At 35.9% G+C, this 17,985-nt stretch overlaps 1 protein-coding gene across 3 annotated transcripts in view; it reads right to left on the reverse strand.

The window, feature by feature from the left end:
- Positions 1 to 17,985, reverse strand: part of LOC131068319 (phosphatidylinositol-3-phosphatase myotubularin-1) — a 282,751-nt gene that overhangs the window by 139,752 nt on the left and 125,014 nt on the right. The window lies entirely within an intron of this gene.

Genomic DNA, 17,985 nt, shown 5'->3' on the forward strand with positions numbered 1-17,985 from the left:
TGGGGGGTGATTTTAATATGATTGAAAACAATGACAACAAGTATGGAGGAACAGATATGGGGTGGAAAGGTAATGAGAAATTATTTTGGTACAAAATGAAACATACACTTAACTTATTTGATCATCTAGAAGGACTGAAAAGAGAAAATAAAAAAATATGGTATACCTGGTGTAATTCCCAATAAGGAAATAGAAGAATATACTGTAGACTAGATAGGTTTTGTGCTAATAGGGACTTCAATTTTGGACAAACTGAGGATGGCAGTAAGGTAAAAGTACACCTCTACACCTTATCTAATCATCACCCTGTCAAAGTTAAAATCTTGATTGCTAATGAGACTCTTAAAGAGTGTAAAAAAGAAGACAAATTCATCCTAAATACTAGCCTACTAAGGGATGAAGACTATTCTGAAGCCATCTTCACCCTTAGGGAGATTAATATGTGGATGCTAAAAGAAAAATATGCCATTGAGAAATGGGAAACTAACGTCAATAGTTGGAAAATTATATACCAAACTATAGGCAAGAAAAGAGCCATGGATAATAGGTCTGAAAACAGCCTTCAAGAAAAGCTTCTAAATCTTGAACCTAATCTCCAGAGTCACCTGAAGAGCTTAGGTCTGAATCACGAATTAATCATTCTGAAAAACTCCTTGAGAAGGTTGCAAGCTGCTAAGACTCAGGGTCTTAGGGTGAGAACAAAAATGAAGTGGTTAAAAAATGGAGATAAAGGTTCACAAAATTTCTTTAGATTTATTAAAGAGAAAGGAGTAACGGAAAATGTTGGTAATATATGGTCAGATAATAGACTCATAAGTGACCCAGACGAGGTAAAAGGTTGATTCCTTTGTTTCTATAAAAGCTTGTTTACCTCTGAGGGGGACACCTTGGATGGTCACAGTGCTAGGGATATTAGCAAGAAACTCATTCGAAATATGATATCCAACAAATATGCAAGCAAAATGGATAAGAAAATTTCCAAAAAGGAAATTATAAGAACTATTAAGCTTCTAAACAACGATAAATTTCCAGGGGCAAATGGCCTACCTGTGGAATTTTATAAGAAGAATATAGATTGGGTGAGTGAGGACTTGCTAAAGGTTTACAACGAGGCCATTGATAGAGGCTCTCTATAGGAAGCAACATTAATAAAGCTATTATAAAGTTCTTACCTAAAGAAGGTGATAAGTCTCTAATCAAGAACTGGAGAACTATTACCTTGCTTATGTTTCTTTCAAAATTCTTGCTAAAATTCTGGCCTAGAGATTAGTAAATATACTGCCTTCCTTTATTATCACCACTCAAACTGGTTTTATAAAAGGTAGATACATTTCAGAAAACCTCCTAACCAATTGGGAGACTATGGAATGGGCAAGGTATTGTTGTGACCATTTCACACATCGCCCCATCGCAAATGGGGACCCCCTCTTTTGCTTGTTTTTCGCTTGTTTTCGCTTTCGTTTTTAGGGTTTTGTTAGTCAGTTAGTTGTCTGGATTTAGGGCTAAGCCTTGGGGTTTTAAATATTGCCTTTTCAAGCCAAAATCCAGTCATTTTTTTTGAGAGCTTTTGAGCTTCTTTTCTAGAATGCAATTTTTGAATGCAATGATCTCGCCAAAATGGTCTAATTTTCAATTGGAATGTTCATGCAGAGCTTAAACTTGTCTAAATGATGACCGTCAATATGAATTTTTGTCTGACTGAATATTTTGACCAAATTTTGACTTTTTTTGAAGTTTGATCCTGGGCATTGGAATTGATTTGTTTTCGCCTCGTGAAGTGTTAAAATGTCAAAAATCTTGTTATTTTGGCCTGTAGGAGCAAAATCGCTCCTGTCCCTCAGTGAAGGACGGGAGCTCATTTTCAATTATCTCATCATCCTTGTAGAGTCCGGACAAATTTTACGTTTGAAGTGATAGAGAACGACAAGATTTTTCATTTGAATATAAATTGAAGATTTTCATGAGCACAGAAAGGCCTCCAGGAAGAAAATCGCCCCTGTCCCTCAGTAAAGGACCGGAGCTACAATTCAAATTTCGCCTTGTCCTTGCAAGATTTTGAAAACTTAATGATTTGAGGACGTCCAAGAGAAGATACTTTGCCAAATGAATATAATTTGAGATGCAAAAAACGAAGGAAAATGACCTATATTGACTAAATCGCTCCTGTCCCTCTCCAAGGGACCAGGGCGAAGTACCTTGTAGCTCTCGTCCCTCTCCTAGGGACCAGAGCGATTTCCTCCATTTTGCAAAATCCAGACAAGGGTCAAGGCAAGTTTACGTTCAAAAACGAAGGAGAACATGAGATGAATGCATTGAATATAAATTGAAGATTTTTGGGACGTCCATACCAGTGCTAAATGCCTAGTTCGCTCCTGTCCCTCAGGAAGGGACCAGAGCGATTTTTGATATAATTGCTTTTCTTGCAAAGTTACAAACAATGTAAAGGCATGGGTGGATAGAGTGAAGAAGGACGACTCCGTTGAATATAAACTTGGAACCTGGCAAAGTAAGATAAAGGCCACAAAGGGAGGATCGCTCCTGTCCCTCTCCAAGGGACCAGGGCGATACAATGGTGATGATACGTCCCTCCAAAGTTCAAGGTCGTCCCTCCAAGGTTCAAGGCCGATCCAAGTCGGGACGAAGGGTGGCGAGGACATTTCAAGGCATTTCCATCAAGCGCAACGTTGCAAAGGTCATCACATGGAAGGATTTGCACTCTAAAGACCTAGATCGCTCCTGTCCCTCTCCAAGGGACCAGAGCGATATCTACATAATGGCGTAAATTTCAAAAGGCAAACAAGTTTCAAGTTACCAAGAGGGTCGAAAGGACATCATTCCACGCAATGAAGATGATTGCAAGTTGGTACAAACAAGAACAAGCATGTTATGATGAACTTCGCTCCTGTCCCTCAGGAAGGGACTAGAGCGATATTGATATATTAGATTAATCCATGCAAGATTTACGTAAAGACAAAGATACACAAGGTTACATATGCTCCAGGACATCGTTTGAAGATAATTTGCAAGGGTTTTAAACGTCCAAACATTGCTAATCAAGGTAAAAGTCTCCCATCGCTCCTGTCCTTTGGACAAGGACCAAGGCGATACTATTAAAACACTCCCGTTCCTTCAAAGATCAAGGCGAAGCGAGGTTAGGAAGTGCGAAGGACAACGTTTGAAGGACATTGCAAAGGAGATCGAAGTTTAAAAGTCGCCAAGATCAAGGAGAAATAATGGATCGCTCCTGTCCCTCTCCAAGGGACAAGGGCGATGGTCCCTTTTATGCATCCAAACACATAATGAAAGCCAATGGAAATAAGCGCAAAGGACACGAGCAATGATATTTCGAAGGTCAAAAATGCAAGGTGAACGTGAAAACATGGAGATCGCTCCTGTCCCTCTCCAAGGGACCAGGGCGATAATGGTCATGGGATGCATTTGCCCGCACAAGAGAGGCATTCAAATTCGAAGGACCACCAGATGATCGATTTGGGAGGTGAAAATGAAGGAGTTGAACGTTAAAAACGCAAGAATCATGCCAAAAATCATGGATCGCTCCTGTCCCTCTCCAAGGGACCAGAGCGATGAGGTACGTCCTTTTATTTTCATATCTTTGGCGCCAAATTTAAACAATTCGAATTTTATTAAATGCTTAATCGATTTAAAAATTGAAAATCTTATTTTTTATTGGCATTTAATATGGCGTTAACATTTATTAATTATTTTTGCCTTATTTAAAAATCGAAATTTGCAATTTAAAAACGCAAGGCATTAATAAGTAATTATTTAATTAAAAAAAAAAATCGATTTGAGCGCTCATATATAGAGGTCGGCCTTGTTATGTCATTGCAAATCATTTAAAAAATGGTTTTATTTTTATTAAGTCGGCCTAAGGGGTAAAGGATGCAAGCGCTATATAAGGGGGGTAGAATTATCATTTTCTACATCATTATTTTACCTTCCTTCATGCGAGTTGACAAGAGGCGAATATAGTGCGAGTTTTATTTATCCAAGGTGGCGAAGACACTCCAAAGGTGGTGCGAATTGCATTGAAGACCAAGGGTGGCGCGCTTAGACGTTCCAAAGGTGGTGCGACTTCAAACCAAAGGTGGCGTAGACATTCCCAAGGTGGTGTGAGGCGTGCGAAGTGTGTTTAAAGAGGTGCGAATTGCATTGAAGATCAAAGGTGGTGCGAATTCGAAGACCACACCAAGAGCGAATTTGAAGATCCATTTGAGACCACGTCCAAGGTGATAATTAAAGATCACATTCTCTCCAGAGGTGGCGAAATCAAATTTGAGGGGATCATATTGAAGATTATCTTTATACCTCAATTTTGCCTAGGCAAATTTTGTTTTTGCATTCTAGAGTTAGCTCTCTATCGAGGTATGGCGATTTAATTGTTATTGTTTTATTCATTCATCGTCATATTTCAAATTTTGAATTTTAAATCTCTTAGCTCAATCATTGTATTTTAGGAAATGATAACTCTAGGGACTTATCATGAGGTTTCCTAAAATCTATCTCTCTTATCTACGTTATTTATTGCAAAATCTATTTCTTATAATGAAATGTTGTGTAGGTATGGCAACCCCAAAGGCGGGAGCATCCACCAGTCGCTCGGCTCTCATGAAAGAAGATCAGAAGACTGAAGAAGTGGAGACCAAGATCGTGTCCAAGTGGAGCAACATTGGAGATACAAACTTGGGGAACTTTAGCACGAAGAAGTTCCGAGAGGTCCCTTACATCGGCAAGCCATCACCTGTCGCCCGGAGAATAATAGAGAGTGGCATTATCAAGGCGGCCGGTTTTCCTCCAGCTATTCAGTGCCACGAGTTGATGATCGAGTGTGCCCGTCATTACAATCCACAGTCCAGGACAATTGTGTCCAATAAGGGAAACACTTTGGCGTACCTTTCAGAGGAGGCCATAAGTGAAGCCTTCCATCTTCCAGAGCACAGGGACATGATATACAAGAGCATTGAAGGAGCCAGATCAGTGTACGATGATGATCCAGATGCTTGTCTAAGCATAATCAACAAGAACTGGCTACTCAAGAGTCGTCCCCGTCTGAGCAAAGTACCGAACACACCGCACCGGATTGATTTCCAAGAGGAGTACAGAGATTTGATTACCATGCTCAACAGAGTTACAGGAGCACCTCATGCCTTCTATTTTGAGAAATGGATGTTTTATTTCATCCAGGTGATTATTCAAGGAAAGGGTACAATACATTGGGCTAGGATAATTAGCCATTGCTTAGACGTACAGTTGAGAAGACTCAGGGCTACTAAGTCCTTCCACATGAGTTCATACGTCATCTATGCCTTAATCAGGAGCGTTGAGTACGCAGGACTACCTCACAGAGGAGTGATTGGAAGAGGACCCGGCGAGGTCAGAGTTTGTGAATCCTATACCCACTTGCATCATCCACCAGGGAAGAACTACAAGTTAATCAATGATACTTTCACGATGAACATCACAAGGACGTTGCAAGGAGGGATTCACAACAGATTATCTCAGGATGCCCAGGAGTTAATCAAGAGGTACGGTGCTTGGTTCATTCAGTTTCCCAAGTTCACTTACATTAGAGTGTATGGATGTCCTTTACCCCCATACATGTTGCCGAGATACCCGACAGACAGAATTGTGTTACTTGAAGTAACAAGGCAGTTGGCAGCATATGTGAAGGCATTCAGACACAGACATCAGAATGGAGTTCAGGTACCTATTATTTTGGGTAATTCAGTTGAGGTATGTCCCAATGTCTCAGCCATGGATGACGCAGAGAGGGAGTTAGCCTTGTATCCTTTTTCATCTTTTGCTTGGAGGAATAGTTTTGATCCACATGGACATTTAGAGGAGACGGTCGGTAGAAGATTTAGACATGAGTACCAGATTGAAGATTTTATGATGAATCTCCTAGATGATCTCGAAGTGAAACGTAAGATACATTCTAGATTGCCTTTGGATTTTATCAGGAAATGTAAGATTTACAGAGTAGCTGACCAAGCTCAGGACAACGGCAGGCACATCCAATCTTCATATGATAGAGAGAGCAAAACAATAAGTTTGAATTGGAATGAGCCCGAGGCCGTGGATTTAGATGATTTGATGGCACCAGTCTTGTCTTGTACTCGCAGATGGGTAGACGTTCAGCATCAGAAGTTGAGAGAACAAGGCATAGCCATGTCTTTTACTTTGGAAGAAAAGCCAGCCGAAGGTGGAGCCAGTGTTAGTGAAGGCAATCCTAATCCTAGGAATTCAGGTGAAGGTAACCTTCGATGTGCCAGTGAGGGCAATCTCCATTCGAGAGGTTCAAAGAGAAAGGAAAGATCAGAAAAGAAAGAGCCTTCCAAGAAAAAGCAAGGTGCTAACAAAGATCAAACACCAGGTACTTCTGCCAGGCCAGAGGATAGAACAGTTCGAGTGGAAGAATCCATGGAATCGATGGTACAGAATGATAGACAGGAAGAGGAACAGGCACAGCATGTTTCATCCGATGGATCTCTCCAAGACTATGATTTAGATAATGATAACGAAATAACATCTCCTCCCAGACAAGAAGAAATAGTACATAAAGAAATTCAAGTTCAAGAGACAAGATCAAATATCCCAGATTGGTTGAAGGAAAGATTGACTAAGGTGATCGTAATTGAGGATGAAGACAGTGCAATTGATTTAGAGAGCCTCGTGGGACGTTCACATATGACAACAGAGAAGAAGAAGGCTATAAAGATGTCCAAGATGATTCGAGATGAGACTGGATCTAGAAAACTGCAGATAGCTACACCGGCAGCAGACAAATATGAGGGTGAGATCCTAGCAGAAGACTATCATATACAGACTATTGAGTTAGGACCATCCACAGTAGAGCAGACTTTAGATGATGCCACCGACACATTTGAGGCATTGAAGGATAAATTTAGAGAAGAAGTAGAAAAGAATAGAAAGCTTGAGAAAGAGGTCGGTGCATGGAGGACATATTTCAGTCACATCAATGAACCTTTGGGACGTCAGGATCCAGTTAGATCACCATTGCAGGCATTGCCCCTTCAATCAATCAATGAAGCAGAAAGATTCCGGAATATGGTCCAGCGTACATGTAATTGGATGGATAGATCTCACACGGTGGCCATTGAGTTTATTACAAGGATGTCGAAGATCACCCACCAGGCTATCCAAGTTCTTGAGATAATCCACAGATTGATGGCAACAGTAGCTGCATTTGCCCATACCAAGGACGTTGTCATCCCTGTCTTGAAAGTTATAAGACATACATCTAGAAGAATTTTAGCACAAGAGAGGATCTTAGAAGGTGATTCTCACAGTTTGTTTCAGTGGTCAACCTTACTCCATATAAAGAGTGTTCTCTTTGAGGACATCAGTGTTAGATGTGGTCAAGTTGAGGAGGTGATCAATCCGATCCAGGACAGAGTATTTGAAGTACTTCGTACCATTCTTGGCAGAGGGATCGAGGTCGAGACAGATGTGGATTTACAGGGATTTGAAGATAGAATCAAGATCATCTTTCGCAAAGACGCAGATGTTACAGATGAGCAGTATGATCAGATGTATGCCACCATGCTCCTGATTGATAGAACAAAGGAACTTGAACCTACTTGGGACACAGCTCTTCTAGATGCATTTGATCAGGTTATCCACTTAGAAGAGAGTATCAAGAATCTTCCCGAGATTCCAATCGCAGAAATCGAAGGAATCGTAACAAAATTCATTGCATATGCTAAGAAGGAAAATTGGAAAGGGAATAAGATTCTAGATGAAAGGTTGTTACAGATGACATGACATCTTATTTCTCATTGGTTGATACCTCCTAGTTTTTTGTGCCAAATTTAATATTTGGCTATGTATTTAATATTGTTCAGTAAAAAGGAGGTCATTTGTAACAAACCCTAATTAGGGTTTAGGTGTCATGATCTTGTCCGTTGATTTACTTTCAATCTGGACCTTTCATTGTAATTGGGGATGCTATTTATACCCCCATTTTTCATTTTATTTAGAGTCAGTTAATAGAGAATAGAATTAAGAGTGAAATAGAGAGATTAGAATTGTAAGCAATTTTTATTTTGTAGCAAGATTGAGTCTTGAAGAGAGAAATTCAAGCAATTGTTGTATATGATGACTTGGAAATCAATAAAATATTGAAGTTATGGTGTTTTGTTGCAAGTTTCTTGAGTTATCTTCATGGTTGTTGGATGTACTTGAATCACGCTCAATCAAAGTAGTTTGTTAATTTGAAAGACTAAGTGTGAGATTTGATATTTGGTAGGATTCGTAATCCAAACCACTAGCTTCTTGCTGATTGTAGGAACGCCTTGCGTGGTCGACTGGAAAACACTTTGAGTCCTTAACCTTCAAGCATTTTCGCATCTAGGATATGTACCTTCGTAGTAGTGTCCTTGGTCTTTGATGCATTGAACACCATTATTACCCTAGAAGATCGCACTAATTTCAGTTAAGTTGTTATCTTATGGCAAAATTGAAATTGGTTGAGTCTTGCCAAATCTCATTCATGCTAAGTCGTTCATAGGGTTAGGCTAGATTAGACCTCTTAAGCCCTATCTTTTTCCATTTTTTTGAAAGTTCTTTTTAGATTAGTGAAATCTTCGAACCATTGAATCCGTAAGAAGCCTTGGAGGAAACAGCAAATCACATCATACCACTAAAAAGCTTGTCCACACGTGGAGACCCCACTAAAAGAACCTTGGAGTCCATCTAACTGATCCTTTTTGCAGATCTTCAGCAGTTAGAGACTATTTTCTCAAGAGAGGATAAGATGCCTGTCGGTATTTTATTCTGTGTATGATTGTGTACAAAATACACGTCAACAGGTATACATATCAAAATGCTGCTATTCTCCTTTTAGAATTTGAGAAAGTATATGACAGGGTAGAATTGGTCTTTTCTCCGGATGACCCTGGAATCCTTTGGCTTACCTGGTAGGTTTTGTCAGATGGTGAATACTCTTTTGAAAGATGTTGTAGCTTAAGTTGATGTTAATGATTTTCTTACTGAACAATTCTCATTAGAGAAATCAATTAGACAGGGATACCCTCTTGCCCCTGCTCTATTTGTAATAGTAACAGATGCTATCTTCTATATTATACGAGACTCAACATTGAATCCAAAAATTAGAGGTGTATCCCTTCCTAACAATGAAGACCTCTTAAACATCCAGTTTGTTGATGACACAGCATTGTTTGTAGAGGTTGAAGAAAACAATGTAGACAATTTAATGCAGAGATTAAACCTCTTTGTACCACCTCAGGAGTGAAAGTGTCCTCTTCTAAATCTATTATGCTTGGCTGCAAAGACACCACCCCTAAGCAGTTCTCCAAATATGACTTCCAATGGGGAGACCCAACAAGCAGGTCAAGTACTTAAGAATTCCTTTTGCAGTAAACCCATGCTTAAAGGATGCTTAAAGGACATGTAGGTATCGGTTAAGGAGACAATTGATAAGAAGCTGGATAATCAGAATAACCAATACCTGTCTTTGGCAAGTAGAATCCAAGTTTTTCAAAAGATCCTATCTTCCTACAATGTACATTGCTCCTCTGTTTGGTTTTTTAATAACCATCAAGTTAATGAGATTCAGAAAAAAATCAGGCAGATTTTATGGTCTCATGGAAAGTGTAAAAAGAAGAAACATTCGGTTAAGTGGGATTAGTGTTGTCTTGAGAGGACTCAAGGTTGTTTAGGTTTGAAAGACCATGGAAAGCATGGCATAGCATTTTCTATCAAATGGATTATCAAAACGTTAAAGGGCAAAGAACCATGGAAGGCTCTAATCAGAAACAATATTCAGTTGGCTGTCCCCAAGCAAGCTAAGGCTTGAAAACAGCTTCCCTTCTAGGACCTTTTGACTGACAAATTCTTTGTAACCCCTGCAGGGTCTAATGTTTTCAAAAGCTTGTGGAAAGTTTGGGAGTTAGTTAGCAGCAGAAACAATAATTCTGAATTTCTGAACTGTGGAAACAACAAAATCTACTCCTCTACGTAATGTCCCCTTTTATGAAATACCATAGTTTACCCTAGATTACAATTCTTAGCTATTAAGGGTGGGTTAGAGAGGGGATACATTTATCTCTTTGATAGGAAAACCCTGCAAACAAGTTAGGAAATTAACCTACCAATTATAACATATAACTGACCAATAATTATAAACCATACTAACTATGATTCATAAAGTAAAGTAGAAAGACTATAAAGTAAAGAAAGACCAATTATTGATGAAACTTCAAACAATTTGCAATGACCAACAACTGTAAATGTAGAGATCGGAATCATGGGTCATAACTAAAGGAATCCCAATCATAGCAAGCTAGGATGGGTAACTTGGTAGGGTGTCTTAACAACCATTCTCCCTTAACCAAGCCACACTTGATAGGGTTTCTTAACCATAGAAGCATTACTCTGGAAATCGCTTTTTTCTAAATCGCAGGGGGCACCGACTGATTCCCCAATAGTCGGGTAAAAATTATTGACCTAAGTAAACAATTTTTTGTCAATTAAATCGCTGATAATCGTGTTGAAAATCGCAAATAGAACCTGCTTAAAAATCATATTTTTAATTTGCTACGAAATCGATAAAAAAAAAACCTAAAAATGGCGGTAAAAGTCATAAAACGCATTCTCCCTCCATAGACCATAGTCGCAGGAACGGGCTTGCAGAGTCGTGCTTGGGTTGGCGTGAGGGTTTCTTCAAGTCCGTCTTTTTTGGCATCAATATTCATCTATGAAACAATTTAATAAATTTGAAGCTGTTTTTCTGATTGAAAAATTATATTTGTTTTGTTAATGTATTTACATTAATACATTGTTTTAATATTTTATTTTAGAGCAAATGTATTTACAGAATCAAAAGAATTTATTTGATCAGAATAAATCATTAAAAAAAAATTCAAGGCTATTGTTATTTTAATAATTTCTTAGAGCGAATGATTTTACAGAATGAAAAATATTTATTCAATCAGAATAAATCATTAAAAAAATTTCAAGACTATTGTTTCTTTAATTTTATTAATAAATTAAATATAATTTATTTAGGAAATTTAATTAGAATATATTACTGAATGCAGAAAATATTAAAATTTTCATTGAATTGAATAAATTAACAATATATTAATTATATTTATTTAATAATTTTAAAAATACTGTAATTATTTTTAAAAAATTAATCATTTTTTAATAATTTAATCTAATTATTTAATGATTTAGGAAAATATATTTAATATTTTTTTAGATTTATTGTAATTATTTAAGAATATATTAATATATTGTAATTTTAAATAATTCATTGTAATTATGTAATAATTATTAAATAATTTTAATACTTTACTATAACTATTTAATTATTTAGAATACATTAATATACTGTAATTTTTAGTTTATTGTAAGTCTGTAATTAATTTTAATAATTTTTTGTAATTATGTAATACTTATTTCATAATTTTTAATATACAGTCGATTTGTTTAATATAGATTATTTAAAACCAGTAATATATTTATAATACAAAGAAGCATTATATGTCATTTATTCTAGTTTCTTTCTTAAGCAAATGAAACAATTAAATGCATAAACAAAAATGTTAGTGCATATTGTTCACAAAAACAGATTTTTCTTATCTCTAAATATTCTATATTTGCAGTCATTTATCGCCATGTTGAACATTAGGAAAGCTAAATAATAGTGCACCGTTTGAAACCATTTCTGTTATTATTTATGTTGTTGTGGTATATTTTGTGCAATGTAATCAGCGATATAATATAAACAACCAAAACTTATTCTCTACAATTCAAATGTTGAAGTTTCTATTTTATTTGCTTACAATATCTTTGTGCTATGGAAATGCCCTTTAATATATAAAAAAGTATTTTTTGACTGTTTTTCTTCAATTTTTTACGTCGATATAATATAAACAACCAAAACTTATTCTCTACAATTCAAATGTTGAAGTTTCTATTTTATTTGCTTACAATATCTTTGTGCTATGGAAATGCCCTTTAATATATAAAAAAGTATTTTTTGACTGTTTTTCTTCAATTTTTTACGTCTTTTTGTAAATCAGAGTTTTTCCCGGATTTTTCAAAAAATCTTATACTTTTGGTTTGCCAATTGTACGCGTCTAAAAATGGTCAATGTTTGTGTTGTCATACTTTAACATGTCCGCGTTACCTTCTTTTAGGTTTTTGCATCTTATTAACATTTCTTTCTATGTCGCACACTTGACTTTTATCATTTCTCGGCATCTTGTCATTCTTTTGTGCTTCTATCCTCTTCAATTGTGTTTTTCGCATTTCTCAATCGGGTCTTGTCAATATCATTTTCAGATTGCAATCTTTGGTCATAATCAATTTGTCATATCAATTGGACATCGTCAATCCTAATTGGTGTCAAATTAGGGTTTTGTCCTCAATCTTTATCATTATCAATCATCTTGTCATGTCAATTGGACATCGTCAGCCCTTATTGGGTCAAATTAGGGTTTTGTCCTTGGTCTTTATCAATTTCAATCAAACTTTGATCAACCATCATCATTTGGATCATCTTATATCCTTGAGTTATCAATCGCTTGTCAATTTGTGACTGATTTCGTCATTGGTCTTTTGTGTCATTCAACCTTTCATTAAACCGACCTTTTATCAATCTTTGATCGATTTGTCATCCGTCTCAATCAATTATCAAATCTTCGCCAACTTTGGATCGATTAGTCATTGATCCTTTGTCATTTGTCATCTATCAATTTGGTCCTTTTGTCAATCTTGATCAATTTGTCGTTGATCTTCATCAGTCAATCAATATCGGCTCTTTATCAATTATCAAATCCTCATCATCTAATCATGATTGACCTTATATCAATTTCAATTTTGTCATGACCTAATTGTCATCTATTCGTTTCAAATCTATCTCCTAGGGTTTTATGATCTAATCATTTAATCCTATTTGACATTTCCCTCTAGGTTAAATAAATCCATTTATCCTAGATCCCTATTGTCACAATTAAAAGTTTCATTTAATTGGCTAATTATGTCTTCTTTGTGAATTAATTAATGAATGAGAACTTATTAATTAATCTCAACTAATTTTCTTCATTTCTAATTTTTCCTAATTTCCTATTTCCTAATTCCTCTTTTCCACCTAATTTTCTAATTGTCAAATTTCAAATTTCTTCTAGTTCTTCCCTCCTAACTTTTCCCACCAATTTCTCCTCTTCTTGTGCTCACTTATGTCATAATCAATGAGCAAAATTTGTGGCTCATTTTGTCATAAATTAGGTAGCTATTTTGTCTCTCAATCATGTAATAATTGATGAGCAATTATTGCTCTCAATTTGTCATAAATCAAAGGGCTATTTCTTATCTCAATTTGTCATAATTAGTTTGCACAATTTTCTCCTAATTTGTCATATCTTGAAAGAGCAATTTGTCATGAAATTGTTGCCAATCAATTTGTCATAAATCATGCCAATTCCTTATTTTGTTGCCCTTTATGAATCCTCATCAAATTGTCTATAAATTGAGCACTCTTTTCTCAATCATGGCTAACCACAATTCAAGTACCGTCATGCTGTCACTTTCACTTTGCAACTTTTCTTTCAACCACGCTTTGCACTTGTAGGTGAAACCCACATAATTTGGAGGCGAAAGAATAACAATGGAGTCCAAGGAAGGAGATTTCTACATATGGTTGATGTTTTCGTTTTGAAATCTTGTCTTTCTTCCTCTATTGAATGTATTAGGATTGGATTTCATTAGCAATTAGGTTTGTGCTTGTCTAATATTTATGCTTTTGATGCTTTCCCCTATTTTCCTACATACACCAATTAATTTCCCAAACGATTAATGCTTCTATGGTCTTAACAACCGTTCTTCCTCAATCAAGCCACAATTGATAAGGTGTCTTATCAACCATTCTCCCTCAATCAAGCCACACTTGATAGGGTGTCTTGTCAATCATTCTCCCTCAATCAAGCCACCTTCTCCTACTCACATGATCCCATCCATCATCATGGTGGAGAGAAGAAGGATTTCCTCAATAGGGTGTCCTAAGTCTAACCCTCCTAGGCCCAAGGGCAGAGCACCTTCGCCCCCCTTTGACCTTATGTGGACCCTGCCATACATATGAGGTGGCATGCTTAGAGGTGATCCCAACACCGTTCTCCCTATTGCAATCCTTCATCTCCCAACCATCGCTGATTACAATAATCAGACAGAATACATACATACATACATACATACATATATATATATATATATATATATATATATATATATATATATATATATATATATATATATATATAAAATCACATATCCCATGTTAAATAGCCATAAGCAATCACATAGTATGAATCGGAAATGAGCAGATTGGAGATGACATGCAGTATACTAAAATGAATAATCATAACAGCAATCTGTTATTAATAGTAGTATGCAGAAGGTATTATCAGATATATGCACAGAAACCTCATACCAGAGTATCGCAATGTCTTAATGATAATTACAGATTCGATCTTTCCTTTTATGCTTCTCTTCAAAGACTGTTCGATGTTTTTCATCCACCCCCATTTGATGCTCTTGACAGAATATGTATCCACCTTTAAATAGGATGTGAGGAGGTATGTGGTGAAAGGACATGTCTCTTTAACGACCCTTGCCCATAACTCCTCATTCGTACCTCTTTGACTTAACTAATATTTATGACCACTTATCATTTTCATCGATTAACTATCTTTCATTTGTTTATCATTATTTTCCTTTCACCATTGATTATTATGTGATTTCTATTGTGGCTGGGTAATAATGGATATATCCATAATTGATTTCCTCTTAAAATCCATTCATTTCAGTATTGATCGGATGTTTCTACTTTCTGGTTCGATCATGATTATTAATAAAGACATGTTATTAATACTATAGTGTCAAGCATATATTATATTTGATCAAAGGAAATATGAAGATTAGGAACGGGGCATGACAGTCTGTCTGAGATAAAGGTTGTGATCTAATTGATAAATAAGCTACAGTCTATCTTGATAGGGCTATGACAGTCCCCATGCACACCACCAAGAACAAGGATGTTACTGCATGTAACTTAATAACAGTTCTGATCTGATTTGATCGATGGTGATGTCATCTAGATGCTTTGATTCCTTTCCTTTATATCTCTCAATATGACGGAGAGTTCACATCTCCTCACCATGTATGCCTTTTGGCAAAAGACACATACTTTCACCATTAGCACCTTTTGAAAGAGTGCAACAGGTGAACTCTTCTTTATTTCTGCCGTTTAAAAGGGACACAACCTTTCACAATCAGATCTGCATTTCTTATTTAAATCAGATCTGCATTTCTTATTTAAATCAGATCTGCACTTCTGATTCCCAAATTATTCCCCCCTTCAAATGAGTTCTCTTCTCCCTTTTAAACCTCATATTTGGGAGAGTCACAACTTATCATTTCATACATTTTGACCATTCATTAACTTCATTAAATTTTTAATTATATTCTTTTTATATTTTCATTTTAATTTTATTTTTATTCTTTTGAATTTTAATTTTATTATTAATATTTACCATTGAATTCTATTTCAAAAGTGGAGACATTACACTCTAGATCAGTTTGGTGGAACCTAGAGCACAATGGGAAACCCCTTGCTCTATTACAAGGATGTTCTGCAAAATCTTGGTCTATGAAGGGTATCAACTAACAAATGTTTCAAGGATGTCTTATGTAATGGCCACTTGAGAACTTGAGCTTCACTTAGTACAAACTTTGATTTACCTCCATCCAATTGGAGGACTTACTCTACTCTCAGGAGACATGCAAAAGTGTCCATTTTCCTGTGTTATGTGCTCCTGATACCGATATTGTTGACTCTCTTTGATAGGATGATGGCTCTAATTTTCAGAATGTGAAAGCTAAAAATGTATACAAAATATTGGATATCACTGAGTGCCTGACTTCATACCTTAACAATATCTGGAGTATTAATCTATCTAATAAACAGTGGTCTTTTATGTTTACTTGTTTATGGGCAAATGTGCTAGAGCCTAAAAAGGCTTGTTTCAAATGGCTGTTTATTCTTCAGAAACTACCCTATAATGTGCCATCTTTAAGTGTAAATGTATGTCATCTTTCCAAGAAACCTGAAACTGTTAAACGCATTTTTTTTTGCATGTTTTTTCGCTAGAGAAATTTGAAATTGATTGTGTGCTGATATGGAAGGTTGGGGTGCTAGAGGTAGGATTAGGTGGAATGAAATTCTTGCTGGTTCTATAATGGTTTAAATAGATTATGTAATTTTTTTTTGGCTTGCTGGTTCATCTAGAAGCCTTGAAATGAGGAAAAATTCCAAGGCACTAAAAGAACACTTACCGATTCTTTCAAAAGACTCATGTTATTTGATGTTTCTATGCAGGTCACCTTGACAATGGAGGTATCCAAAGACAAGTTCGTTAAATTGCTGAAAGAGGGTACACTAGAGGTCAATAAAGTGGAAATAAAAAATGGACAGCACTAGTCATTTAACAAGTTAGATAATATCCCCTTCATGAGAGGATATCTAGAGTTCCAAAGGAAATATAACAAGAAATTTTCAGTAGAGGTATTGAAGAAAGACCTAGGATTCCAAGGGGGGACAACCTTGGAACAAATTTCCAATACAATAATGGAGAAGACTTCAAAGTTGAAGTTGTGAGGACAAATGATAATATATCAGATATTGACCCTCCCCTTGGTTGGAATGACTTCGATGACTTCAATGACAGTAGGAATTGATGGAAGAGTTGCGTCTTAGTTTTGATTAAATTTTGTATTTGGATATAATGAATGAAATTACTTTCAAATGGATGGTCAGTCAGGCTTCATCGACAGTTTTACCACTCAAGACAAACTGCTCTTTTGTAATACTCATAGTAGATAGACAGGATTATGAAGTAATAGATATAGTATGATATTGTTAGTGCATAGATAATGACCTTGCATAGTCAAAACAATATGATAATAACTGGCAACTCCTGTAGATTGTATGGTCTATATTATTTTTGCTGGGACGCTGTGTGGTCAAAACAGTGTGATACTGAACTGGCAACTGCTGTATCCTTATATGTTCTGTCATTAACTAGTGCAGGATTAATATATTCTGTTTTACTCACTATCCTTAATACAAAAAAAAATTCAAACTTTTATGATACATGGAAGGCCAGAAGATATTAGGAAACATGTGATTCAAGAGCTCTCAAAATAAAATTTAAGTTGTAGAACCTTGTCCTCCATATATAACCATAAGCAATAACCCTATTTCATAGTTTTCAAAATCACAAACTTGGAAATGTCCAAAATAATTATCACTCCTAGAACTCATTGTGTGTTAGTCCTTTTTTACTCATATCGTTGACAATGGTTGCATAGTATTGAAGCTCTGTTTGCAGAAGCTGATGACTATATAGGATTCCTTTTTTGTGTATTTTCATTAGTTACAAGAAAATTGCAAATGTGAAACAAGCAATAATATATTTATATCACAACAAACTACTGACAAAGAGTAGTCCTCCAACCCCTTTCAATTAATTGATAAAGCATCATTATGCATTAACATATTAAACCTTAATTTTTTTTGCTCTTACTAGTAACAATTTGGCATTTAATGAGAATTTTCTGTTTCAAAAAATTGCAAGTTTCATTCTAAAATCAATCAAATGCATGCCAATTTATAATTTTACTTGTTCTTTTGTTTCTCTTAAACCATTTTTTAGCATAAGAGAAAACATCAATGTAATTTATGACATAGTCATATAACTTCTATCGGAAGTTTCCAAAAAATTTAGGACACTTCTGGTAGACATGACCGTACATCAGATGAAGTTTGCCAACTTCAACATACACAGCTCTGAGATGGGATTGCCATGATGGGAAACAAGTACAACGGGTCAGAGTAAACTGTACATTTTATTATGCTAT

Source organism: Cryptomeria japonica, chromosome 11 (genome assembly GCF_030272615.1).
Source record: "Cryptomeria japonica chromosome 11, Sugi_1.0, whole genome shotgun sequence".
Taxonomy (NCBI): domain Eukaryota; kingdom Viridiplantae; phylum Streptophyta; class Pinopsida; order Cupressales; family Cupressaceae; genus Cryptomeria; species Cryptomeria japonica.